Genomic DNA, 13,471 nt, shown 5'->3' with positions numbered 1-13,471 from the left:
TTCAGTTTTCTGATTTAAAAACCAGAAATGACTGGAGGGGTAAAGCTGCAGTCTTCTTTTTTTTTAAAGCTGCAGTCTTCTGTTAAGTAAAAAGCAACATCACTTAGTGGGAGAAAAATCAGGAGGAATGCATATTCTGGGGGATGTACTCGGAGAATACACAGTTTCCATTCCGACTTCTACAAAAATGAGGATAATTAGCATCACTTCCCTGGAAACTTTATTCAAATTTCCATATGCAGCGATGTTTCCCTGGGTTCTCATTGCAATCATTAAACTGCACTTAGCATGTGTACCGATTTACATGCCTGGCACTACATATAATACAATTTCTTTTCTTCCTTTGATGATTTTCCTTTTTTCCTTCTCTCCATTATACAACTTTCACAGTCACTCCTGCATTTACTGAACTAGATCTAACAAGAGGACTGCAGGAATACTGAAATACATATGAAAAGAGCCACTATTCCACCTGCTCAAACAGCAGAGGAAGGCAGAGGGCAGGAATCCAATCACCCGCCTCATGTTTGCCCAGGATCTTACACTGGATCTTAGACAAGGACCTGTTTTCTGAATATTTAGTGGATGAATGGATAAATGGACAGATGGATGGATGAATAGATGGAGAGATGGATGAATAGATGGATAAGATGCTTGAATCTGGCAGGACCCCAATTTCTGACTCAGTGAAATGGCTGAAACTTTCCCTTGGCTGCCTTTTGACTTTTCTGTTCCATCAACCCTCTTTCCACAGGACAGGGTGGGACCAAGAGGATGCATTCTGGGGCTATTTATTTAGCAATTTGCTCTGCCTGGGTTAATATATGGGTTAGGTTCACTGTGAAGGACACTTTCCCAAGTCCAGAGATACTCAGCTACCCTGTGTCTGGCAAAGTGAGTGACTACAAGCCCAAGGGATGGGATAAGGTTAACACTAAAGAAAAAAAATTCAAGTAAATTTAGAAGAAAATGAAAAAGGTACCCCCCCCCACCCAAGCTACCTAAAACCTCTTGTTTTGAACAAAATAGTATTTTCAAGTTTGTGTTCATCAAAACGACCCTACCCAGAATGCACAGAGGGAAGTTAGCCAGAGAAAAGAAGAGGATTAGGAAGAGAAGGAAATAGAGGAGGAAGAAGAAAGGAGGAGGAGAAAAGGTGGCTCGGTGGTGAGATGACAAGGCAACAGGAGGTGGGCAAGCCTCAGGCCAGGTCTCTGAAGAAGGTCTAAGAGCACCTGTTGGGGATGTGAGCAGCAGATGTGTGTGAGAAAGGACACCCTCTCCCATTCTCTCCAGGTACAGAAAGTAGAGTGAGGCTGACAATACTGAACACCTGCACTGTGCTGGGGACTTTTATACGGGCCATTTTAATTTTATATGTGACATTTTATTTGGTTGTCCAGCTCTCAGCAACCCTGCAAGGAAGGCCATTCTTTCTGTCCCTTGCACCTGTGACAACCCTGAGCTCGGATGTCATCAGTGGTGGAGCAAGCACTCACCTATGGGTCCACCAGAGACTCCTTTACCTTGTTGAAGCCTCAGGTAACTCCGTAAAGCAAATACTTATTATTTCCATTTTGCCTGGCAAGAAAAGGTGGCTTCCAAGCCTTGATGGAGTCACTGACACAGTTGCAGCTAGCAAGAGGCCAGGATGCGTGGGAACTGAGATGCGATCCAGGGTTCCTTCTGTTTCACTGGACAGACTCCCAGAGGAAGGAGCCAGCTCCCTTCCCCTGACACCATCCCCACTTTCAGCCTGTAACTTGTGGGCAGATGAAGGCTGAGTACCAGACCAGCCAGGTACTGTGTAGAGGTTGGGGCTGATGTCCCTGATTGTGACTGTGCATGGAATGGGGATTCTGAGCTTGCAAAATGAAACTACAGTTATCTGGTTTGTGCTGCCACACAGTGCTGCGATCTTGCCTATTGTGTTGTTTAGTCGCTCAGTCCTGTGCAACTCTTTGCAACCTCATGGACTGTAGCCACCAGGCTCCTCTGTCCATTGGATCTCCCAGGCAAGAATATTAGAGTGGGTTGCCATTTCCTCCTAGAGGAGATCTTCCCATGCAGGGACCAAACCCATGTATCTCCCACATCTCCTGCACTGCAGGCAGATTCTTTACCACTGAGCCACAACGGAAGCCCTAATCTTGCCTACTGTTGTTGTTGTTGTTCAGTCGCCCAGTTGTGGCTGACTCTTTTTGACCCCATGGACTGCAGCACACCACGCCTCTCTGTCCCTCACCACCTCCTAGAGTTTGCCCAAGCTCATGTTCATTGCATCTTGTCTGTAACAGGTCCAAAACGTGAAGTGAAGTCACTCAGTCGTGTCCGACTCTTTGCAACCCCATAACATGGTCCTAAAAGGTAATGATTTTTATTCTAGTAACAGGAGGTGGAAAAGGGGTTCATTGTTCCAAATGGAGCCACTGATTTCACTGAGGGGTAGTGCTAGTTCCAAGAAAATTTTTGTTCTGAGTCTAAATCACTTTCTCTATACCTTGCACCTTTTGGGTCTGCTTTTTCTGGAATAATCAAGTCTTTTGTGCATCTAAATATGGCTATTGTGTTTCTCCTTCTTTTTCTCTTCTCCAAGCTAACTCTGCTTAGTTCCTTCAACCACTGGTTATAAGATACAGTCTCTGATGGCCTTTCCAATCCTGATCCCTGTCCATGGAATCTCTGTCCTTCATCAAATGTATTGTCAGAAAAGTGGTGCCTCAAGTATAAGAAGGCAGACAAAGGGTCCTTCAGGGCCATGAGCTGGATCATGGTGTCTGACAGGACAGCAAAGAGGTGCTGGTCTTCACCTGTTTATGAGCTGATCTGGTTTCTCTTCAGTGCCTCTAGGCAGCAGAGTCTGGAATAATGAATTTCAGAATTCCAAATTCTTGTTTCTAAGGTTATTATTTACAAACTCTCACTGAGGCAGTTTTCTCAGGTTGGAGGGCAGTCAGGCTAGGTATGTCATTACACACACACCTGCTGTTTCTGTCCACTTATCCCTTCTCTGCCTTCAGCCCCTCGGAGTCCAACCTCCTCCTCTGTAGGGAGTGCACAGTATCTCAAGGCTTCCCTGTCACCTCTGACAGGTGAACAAAGAGGAACACTCTTCATAAATCCATGATGCTATCAAAGCATAGAAGAGGGAACAGAACCTTCAGTAAAAGAACCCTAAACATCCTACCAGAAAGTCCCAAACAACCCAGAAAAGTGAGAATAAAACTACCAAAAGCTGACAGAGGGGAACAGCATTATTTCCAACTCACATTTGTCCTTCTAAAAAAAGCCAACCAACTACAGAAAAAAAAAAAAAAAAAACCTGAAATGTAGGAAATCTAACATCGTTAACATATTTCCTGTCCTCACATAGCTTATAAAAAATGTTTCTGAGCTTTTCCCTGGCTCATTTACAGTGACGAGAGGGAGCAAAAAGGAAATGCAACAGATGGGACTACCGCCCTCTCACCCAGCAATTTATCGCCACTCGAGGTAGCTTGGGCGAGATCTCAAACGTCTTTCAGTTGAACCAAGAGCTTACTCCTGCCCAGGAACAATGAAGATGAGTGAGGCTCCTTAAAAAAAGCTGTGGGTTATAAGCCATGTTTACTCCTCTCTATTTTTGTTGTTTCTAAAAGAGATCACCCCGGCTTCCCTCCAACCATCCCCAAACTGACTTCACGAGGATGTAATCTGGTAGATTTAGAGCTGACAGGTGGTACATGCATAATTAAAGATGACCTAACACAGAATGCTCTCATTCCTGGCATATTATCAGACACTTAAGCAAAGCAATTATCAGTAGGCAATCTTTTCTGTCAACAGAGATATAGATGAAACATTTCTTCAATTAAGAGGATTCTGCAAGGATGCTGTATATATATCCATCTGCAAATACTTGAAAATCTTTAGAGTTTAATACTAAGTCAGCTCAGTGGGCACCCCTGGCCAGTTAATTGTGTTTTTCTTCTCCCCTCTGAGTTTTCCTGGAAGGTAACATTTTTTTTTCTTTACTGAAAAAAAATGAAGGTCACATTTTAAGCATCAGAATCATCAAAATAGGAATAATTCAGGGGCATCAATAGAGATCCTGATCCAAGCTGACAAGGAAATCTCTGCATTTCTCTGTCATCGTCCTGTTAGGGTTTACAAATACACCAAACCTTCCTTAAAAGTGCAAGGCAAAAAATGGATAAGGTTCAGATAAAAGTAATTAAAAATTTTCTTTAAAGCAGAATTATTCCCTCCCCATGTTCCACCAATGTCAGAGGGCTTTTTTTCAAAATTCATTTCTAAAAACATTTTCAATTGGAGGATAATTGCTTTACAATGTTGTGTTGGTTTCTGCTGTATGATGCAAACCAGCCATAAGTATGTGTGTGTGTGTGTGTGTGTGTGTGTGTGTGTGTGTGTATGTATATATACGTATATATATATATATATATGTTGCTCTCTCTTGAACCTCCCTCCCATCTAACCTCTAGATTGTCACAGAGCACCAGGCTGTGGTCCTTGTGTTATACAACAGCTTCCCACTAGCTATCTATTTTACACATGGTAGTGTATATATTTCAATGCTACTTTCTTAATTTGTCCCAACCCCTCCTTCACTCGCTGTGTCCACAAGTCCATTCTCTACGTCTGTGTCTCTATTCTTGCCCATAGAGGGGTCCCAGAAGAAGAGAAAAACAAAAAGTATATCGGTGTTAGAGAATTTAAGAGAATTATTGTCAAGCAAACTTCATCTTCAATCTAAGCAATTTAAGGATTTCTTTTTTTATTTGAAGAAATAAATATTCTTCAAAGGAAGAGAGGTCTTGACCGCATGATGGATTTCCCATTTCAGGCCAAGGAGGGAAGAGGCACTATACTCCCTAGTAGAGTACCATACTTTTTATAAATTACAGTGCATGTACTTACTATAAATGAATGCATTTTAGCTTTCCTCAGAACAGAAATTGCTTTAATGTTATAGTGAGACAAGTGATTTTCTTTTCTCTTTTAAAAGGTGCTTTATACGTTAATGGGTTTTTTGAAGCCTGTGTAAAAACTGGCTTCCCTGAGACAGAGAACTTCACAACGTTTGTGGGGCATATTCTGCCACATTTCACAAGAGGTCTTATTGTTTAAATTCTTATATCCTTATGTCATCTGTGAACAATCGGCCTTATTGTTCATTTGAACATGTCTTCATAGGATCTCTGGTGGTAGGGCTGGTGTTGTTGTTTGCATTTTTTCCTCATCAAGTCAGAACAAAAGTCTCTTTTTCTGCAGCACAGGGAACTAGGGAACGTGGAGTGTGTGGCAGCTGTTGTCAGTTGGAAACACCATAACAACCCTGTTAAGTGAAGTGCTAACATTAATGGGCTGAATTCTGACAAGGAAAAGATCTCTGGAAAAGTTTCTTCAACACAGCAGACTTCAAGGTAACGCAAGATAGATGCACTTCACAGAACAATTAAGACTCATCCAGTAGGGGACCTCCCTGGTGGTCCAGTGGTTAAGAATCCACTTTCCAGTGTAGGGGATGTGGGTTCAGTCCCTGGTTGGGGAACTAGGATCCCACATGCTGTGGGTCAGCCAAGCCTGGGCATCCTAACTATGGAGCCCGTACACTCTGAAGCCCAAGTGCCACACCTAGAAAGAAGCCTGTGTGCCGCAACGAAGACCCAATACAGCCAGAGATAAATAAATAATCATAAAGAATCATCCAAGCTCCCCTGGTGGTTCAGTGATAAAGAATCTGCCCGCCAATGCAGGAGACGGGTTCAATCCCTGACGCAGGAAGACCCCACATACCTCGGAGCAGCTGAGCCTGTGCGCCACAGCCATCGAATCTGTGTTCTCGAGTCCAGGAGCTATAAGTACAGAAGCCTGTGTGCCCTAGAGCCTGTGCTTTGCAAGAAGAGAAGCCATTGAAATGAGAAGCCCATATATGGCAACTGGAGAATAGCCCCCTGGCTGCAACTAGAGCAAAGCCCTTGTAGCAATGAAGCCCTAGCACAGCAAAAATAAATTAATTAAAAAAATCATCCAGTAAACTTAGAGGTGGGTCTGCTGGACAACAGGACCCAATTCCTTCCAAGATGTGTTTTCCTTGGGAGATGCTTCATTCAGAATATTACAGGAAAGATACCAGTAGTGTTTGGGGAAAATATAATAAAGGGGAGAGGTGGTGACGATGACAAGATCATTCATGGGAGATGCAGCAGGACCCAAAGCTCAAGTTCATTATATTTCTCAGAACTAAGAATAGCTTCTGAATGAGGATTCACAAGTCTCCACAGACCTATTTCTCCTAAGGAGCTCCCCCTTTCCCTTTCCAATTTTAATGTAAAAAAAAAAAAGAGAGAGAGAGGAGACTATAGTCAGACATAGATAAATAAGCAGGAACAAAGGAACCTCTACAGATTGGAGGAGCATCTAAACCAGCCATGTTTTAGGTGCTGTTAACACCTTCCATCAGAATTCAATTCAGAAAAACTCAAAAAGTATACTTTGATAGCATGCTGCATCAAAGGCTGGGACAAAGAAACACGTCATATGTGTATTATTGGGGCCAACAACTAAACACATGGCATCTCCCACATGATGGCATGGATGAAAAGAAAATAGAAGACATAAGGTACACATTACCATCAAAATGGACATAATACAAAGGCGGAAAAATTCTAGGGAGTTTATTTAGGGAGAGACTCTCATTTCTCATATAGTCCCAGCCTTTTTGTGTCACTTAAGTAAACAAAGCAACATCTATAAGCACAGTCCTTGCGTGCTGAGGATGACACATGATTCTAAGACATTTTATATCATGCCTTTTACACTCAATGATTACTTTAGAATCATCAACTAACAACATTTAAAAAAATGTCATTAAAGTGGTGGTACCTTACATAAAACAGAAATATCAACCATCTTATCATGAACCAAGGTTTCTCCTATCCGCCCTCAAAACTAGTTTTCTAAGTATCTTGGTTTTACTAAGTTTTATGCTTGGATGAACAAAACAAGATTGCAATGATGGCTACAAAATAAATACTAAATTGCGATACCCTGATATTGATGGAGTATTATTTTGGAAAGAATAAAGGTCAAACTCAAGAAATTATTTTCACTGCTATTTGTGCTTTCTGTTGCACAAAGGTTGCTCAAAATTTGCTGTTTGGAAGACTTTTAGAGACATTCTGTAGAACATCATGCGTTCTCCTTGTTAACAGATTATCAGAGATGCTTATCAGGTTTACTTCACTAAAGACAAAGTGTAACATGGATTTAAGAAAGTCAGAATGGATGCATTTTTAAATCTCTATCCATTCAGAGACGACATCCGCTTTCCAATTAAGAGGCAACTATGACTAACTCCAGAGCACTTGGTCTGGTTTTTTTAAGAACTGGCACTGGAGGTCAAAGTGGACAAAGTCCCCAGAACACCTCCAATATGACCAAGAAGGCAGCCATATAATTGATGCTCTTATGCTCTTCTCCTAATATTGTTCCCCAAAAGGGAAGCCTCACTTCACTGCTGGGGAATAAAAGAAAATAGAAGAAGTGAAAAAAATAGGTGTTTTTTTTTTTTTTTTTTGCCACAAACTGCACTCGAGGAATCAACTGTTCTTCACTTGGAATTCTTTCACGAAATGAAATGTTAGGTGCAGGTACAATGTGTTGCCCTTAGGGATGGAAGGTGATGAGAGGAAAGATGTATTAGAAGGGGATGAAGGAAATGCATGTTTCTATGAAGCCAGGGTTGGGGGAAAACAAAACAATATTACAGATAGAAGAAAGTATGGGGAATGTATACATCCCCCTAATGTATTGGGCTGGCCAAAAACTCCATTCGGTCTCCATAAACTGTTATCAAAAAACCCAGAAGAACATTTTGGCCAACCCAATATTTTCGGATCAGCCCCAAAACAAGATAAGACAAGGGCTAGATCATAGATGAACATGTAGTATCACCAGCTACAAATGACAAGAAAGAGAATCCAGCACTAACCAGTTTATACAAATTAACTTGCATTTACTCCTTTGTGGTCAATTGCAACCTATACCCCAGGAGACACAACTGCTTTCACATGTACCCATTTGTAACCTCTGAAAACTAATTAACAAAGGAGGACACAGAATCTCCAGGTATAATGGAAACCGGTGACGTCCACCCCTGCAGCCAGCTCTGTAATATCTTCAGCTGGGTGCTGACAGCCTGCTCTTTCCTCCTCTCATTCCAGCACAATGCCTTCAGGTCTGTCTGAGTAATGTAATTTACTGGAGTGGAATTCCCTTGATACCCTGTGCAGCACTTGGTGACAGTATCATTTATACTCCACAGTGTCACGGCCTGACACTGATCCATCGGCCCTCGTGCCTCATTCGCAGCAGAGTGAGCAATTTCACCTTCCACGGTGCCCTTCTGGGGTGCGCGTGGACAAATTTACTCCATTCAGCCCTAATTACAAACCTCGGTTGAAATGCTCTCATTAGATTCCTATTTCTCACTCCAAATGTCAATCCGATTGAAAATGCCGATTTTCCTGAGGATTCATCCATTAGCAATAAACTCTAAAGCATTCCATGACTGAGTGCATTAAACCAACAACATGGACATGCACTTAAAATACATCATTAGAGCAAATCTCCATTGCAAATGCTTTACATTATTCAACCAAAGGAATAATGAACCCAGCCTGGCCGGTACCCTCAAATTGCACATGAAGGATAGGTTAAAACTGGCTGTTATGAAGGAAGAAGCAGGCGGTATATCAACGAGATGAATTTCAGAATCTTTCTCATCCCTTATGAAGGTGTGGGAGGAAATCAGACCCAGAGCCTAATTTATCACCTCCTTTTGCCTACCATTTTTACAGAAACTTCGGTCTGTGGCAAAGTACAATAAGATAGGCAAAGATAATGGGGAGTGTGTGTGTTCATGGAGGGGAGGGGAGCTCTATCTGTGATGCTAGAAACTTGTTAGTCTTCCAGAATGATTTGCTCTGCCTGAAAAGCATTCTTCCATTTCACTCAACAGAAAAAAAAAAAAAAAAATTGGAAAAAGCAGCACTGTCTGGATGCACTGAGAGAATCTGGGTACCATCCTTCTTTTTTAAACAAGTTTATTTATTTTTAAGTGAAGGATAATTGCTTTACAGTATTGTCTTAGTTTTTCTGTCAAGTATCAACATGAATCAGCCATAGGTATTCATATGTCCCCTTCCTCTTGAACCTCCTTACCGCCTCCCTCCCCCATCCCATCCCTCTAGGCTGTTACAGAGCCCCGGTTGAGTTCCCTGAGTCATACAGCAAATTCCCATTGGTTATCTATTTTATATATGGTAATGTATGTTTCCATGTTACTCTCTCCATACATCCCACCCTATCCTTCCACTGGCAACTTCCCCTCCCTACCCCGGCTCCTGCCGCCACCAGATTCATAAGTCTGTTCCCTGGGTACCATTCTAATGAAAGAGAGGTTTTGCCCGTTTAGTCGACCTGAGAAATGTCTCCAGCCCACTGGACTGATAGGGTCCCTAATATGAAAAATCTAGAAAATCCAGTGATGATGCTAACATATATACTACAAATCAAAGGTTGTACCCATGACTGGAGTGGTAGGACAGATCATGAAAAGGAAAATTTGGAGAGAAGAATTTTTAAAACTAGCAAAATACATCAACTGACAAAACCAAGCCATCACTGCTTTATACCTGTACTGTGTTTTAATTCCTTAGCTTCTTAGTCTCACTTATCACTTCTTGTCAGGTCCCTGGTGAGGCCAAGTCAGGGTGCAGTCATAATGTCTTTTTTAATTTGATAAATGAAGAAACTGCATCCCAGGAAGGACATGGAGGAAGCTGCAGAATCTGATGTATGTAACTCTTCACATGTAATACTAAAGGTTAACCAAAAAGGTTAAGTGATACCTACAATGATGACCTGATTATGAAATACATAATATATTTACTTAATGGAAAACTTTGGTGGGCAGAAAAAGACTCCTAGAAGGATAGATATACGTCACATTCAAGAGAAAATAATTTGCAAAAAATACTAAAAAGAAGCAACAGTCATTGTTTTCTGCTTGTCAGCATCTGGTTATCTACAGGATTGATCAGTAACCAGAATGACAACAGATGTGATATTTTCTATAGGGAATTCTACCACCATGGAAGCTAATTGCTCCTCAAGTTTTGCCCATTCCCAACTGAAATACTTAAAACCTTCCTTGATTGCAACATTAGCACTCTCTCTTTCATGATGTACATCAGCAGGTATTACAGTGAATGTGCACAGATGTCAGAACTGAAATATTCACGCTGAAATAAATTGAGTGGGAAGGCAAAAATAACTGATTATGCTCAACACAGTGCTCACCTTAAGATGAAAGAGAGGCTTTCATGGTGCTAATTTAATGGCAAAATAAAAAACCAAGACCCCAAAAGCAACAGTAGTAGCCTATGAAGAACCAAATTATTTGTAAATGACCTGTAGCCTTCTGATTGAGAAACAGTGACCAAGAGGATGATCTTGTTTCCATTTAATTCCAAAACGTGCACTCCAAGCAGAGCGGGGAACCGCCAAATGCCCTGAAATTCTCCACCACATTCGTATGATGCAACAGCATGAGTAAGCATCACCACCATCCTTTTACTAAGTGCTTGCTCTGTGCTTCAAGTACGTTATCTCATTTACTCCCCACCACCACCCTCTGAGGTAGGCACTCCCCCGTTTCAGTTTTTAGTTAAAGACATCCAGGCCTAGGAGTGGTTCAATAAAGAGATCAAGGTCAACAGGTAGCTAAGTGAAGATCTGATGCTGATTAGTCCTCTTATTCCCAAAGCTCTGGTCTCACGTTAACCATCCCTCCTCACCATCTGCTGAGCCTGGAGACAACCAGTGGGGAATATAATTTGCAGTCTTCAGTTTCCAGAGGCTTCTGGAATGACTGCCCTCTTGAATCATCCTATTTCCCAAGTGACATCAAACTGAAAGGCTTCAGCAGACACTCTCTTCACTTGCAGACACCCTTGTTCTTTGGAAATGCCACAGCCACTCAGCCAGTAGCACGGGGACAGCACCATGGCTGGGATCACGGAGTTGCGAATTTCCCTGTGAAGGTTGACACCACTTCTGTCTGGTATTTCCTGTAGCCACAGACAGACATGTTACCCCTTACTGTGGTTGCAGGAGACTTGGCTGGCAGATGAAGGGGAGTTTTTACTCGGTTAACTGCCCCTCCGACATCTGTGCATAGATCAGGTCTGTGCCCATCCCTGGTCCCCCTCCCCAATACCCTGTCCCTACACAAACAAAAAAGCCCTCCAATCTCTCTGCAACACCACTAAGGAATCCTCCCGTTGCTGTTCTCTGGGTCTACAAGACACAACTTTCTAACAATGAGCCAAAGAGATGGATGTTGTAAAATGGCATTTCAAACAAGGCAATTACTTCTCAAAAAAATGATTCAAGGATCCTGTCACTATTTCTTGCAACCTTCCACTGACACAATTTGCTTATATATGAGTTGTGTCTTTCTTTCTTCAGGAGGGTAAAATGCTGATCAACTATCACAGGTACACAGTGCCCAAACGTGGCCGACTTTTTGCTGCTTAAACAGAGACGCATTTATTCCCCCCCAACGGACCACTTACCAGACAGATGCAAAGATGCGGGCAAGCCAGTCATCAGAATTAACAGAGTGATTGTGCTTGCATTACATATTCTGATTTGTATGAATCTTATTTTTAGCCATGCACAAAAGGGCAATAAATGGAAAATCTTATTCTAACCGCTACTTTTTCTGGGCCACCCACACTGCTCCACCTACCGCACAAGTCCACAAATGTGAAAAAAAAAAAAAAAAAAAAAAACCCAACCCAGGGTTCATCCTAACAAGGGATGCAAAGTGGCTAAAATATGTGACATTTTTTCCAGTTAGTGTTTGTACTTTCATTCTTTTTCTGTATCAGGACTTTCAGGGAAAACAACGTTGACTTATCTCTGGGCATTTTCAAAGACTCCACAGTGGCAGGGGAGACGGCGCTTTGGCAAGCGTGATCTGCCAGGCACCGCCACCACCCTGTCACCTGCCGCCTGGCAACCAGCTTCCAGCAAAGAAACATACCCCCAAAACGGTTCTGTAAATTCAGGCAGATGATACCTACAACATCTTGTTTTGCAACAAGGACAGTTTTTTAAAAGTTCCTCAAATGAACAAAGCGACATCAGAAACGTAAACGCTTCTAGAACAGAGCAGGCTGTCAGGAATGATCTTGCCAAAGTTACAGCAATAGTGCTTACCCTAAATCTGCTCTCGGGGTGCTAAGGGCCAGCGCTTACCGGGACACAGCATCTCCTTGCCATCTCCCCTCCCTTCTGTGCCTTTTTGTCTCTGTCTGCTCCATCCACTCACCCCCCAAGCCCTCAGCTCACCAAGCATGAACTCTCGCTGCCGAGCCAAGCTGCTGATGTTGAAAAAACCCACCTTGAGAGCAAATAAGAAAAAAAAAAAAAATTGAGGAAGAGGATGTTTCTGGGGGCATAGAGAGGATAGAGATGAGAGTCTATTTTTGATCACCCTCTCTTTAGACTTTTCATGAAAAGGTATTAAAGTCCCAGGGTACCAATCTGAATGCTTGTTCCCCTGAACCCTCCGCGAAGTGCAGTAGCAAACACACACAGACAGGGATTAATATTTAAAAGTCAGTTCCACCAAATAATGAAGACACGAAAAGAGTCAACACTGAGAAAGGCATCTTTACCTGTGCGCTTGCTCATTATCCAGAAACTAGAGGAAACGCTGTCATCCCTGGTAGCTACTCGCGCCCTGCAGAGCTCACACCTTCTTCCCAGAGCAGTGCTGACGAGATGGATCAGAAAACCTTTGAGGGGTTAGAGTCCACTATCGTCAGATCTCTGACTGCTGTTGTAAAAACACAGGTAATTAAGTGTTACGAAAAAGTGGGTCATCCACGACTGAGGTACAACCACACCTCCCCACACTAGACTCCAAATGACTGTGCTGTGACAGGGTGGGAGGGGTCTGAACGCAGCGAAAGCAAAACTTTTATGTGGTGAGCAGTGTTTTAGTTTTCACTGGTTTAGGTTAGAGAAAGTTAATCTCAATGTCAACTGCAAACCAACTCAAAGTTTTTGAAGTTTGACGACAAATGCTGGCTGTTCGTGTCACGGGAAATTTCAGAGACAGTGTCACAAACAGTCCGAAGGACAGTCTCAGGTTTCTGTGACATGCCTGTCGCTGATGAGCGAACGCCGTGACTCAGGAAAGTGAGGAGGTCAAATCGAAACTGAAGGTAGGGAACTGAGTTCTCAGTATCCACACAAGCATCTCCTTCTCCAAGGGAGGATCAAAGCACTGCAGACCACTTCCCATACTGGTACCCGACTCGGGCGTTCCACACAATTTACCAAAGCATCTTTCGACTGTCGTCAGAAGAAGGCATCTTTCGACTACTGT

General features: G+C 42.6%; 1 protein-coding gene across 4 annotated transcripts in view; it reads right to left on the bottom strand.

Moving 5' to 3' along the window:
* BACH2 (BACH transcriptional regulator 2) overlaps positions 1-13,471 on the bottom strand; it is a 378,167-nt gene that overhangs the window by 139,930 nt on the left and 224,766 nt on the right. Inside the window, exons 3-4 of one of the 4 annotated variants that reach the window (XR_014064955.1) lie at positions 12,756-12,916; positions 10,516-11,138 (exon numbers count right to left, since the gene is read on the bottom strand). The exons of 2 other annotated variants lie outside the window; for them this stretch is intronic. The gene's annotated coding sequence lies outside the window, so the exon portion shown is untranslated. Of the gene's footprint in view, positions 1-10,515; positions 11,139-12,755; positions 12,917-13,471 lie in introns of those variants that run through there. One more of the 4 variants, XM_081528504.1, reaches the window with a different exon arrangement.

Source organism: Giraffa tippelskirchi, chromosome 9 (assembly GCF_054371585.1).
Source record: "Giraffa tippelskirchi isolate mGirTip1 chromosome 9, T2T-mGirTip1v1.2.pri, whole genome shotgun sequence".
Classification (NCBI taxonomy): Eukaryota; Metazoa; Chordata; class Mammalia; order Artiodactyla; family Giraffidae; genus Giraffa; species Giraffa tippelskirchi.
The sequence above is the reverse complement of the archived record's forward strand: the minus strand, read 5'-3'. Positions and strand labels throughout refer to the sequence as shown.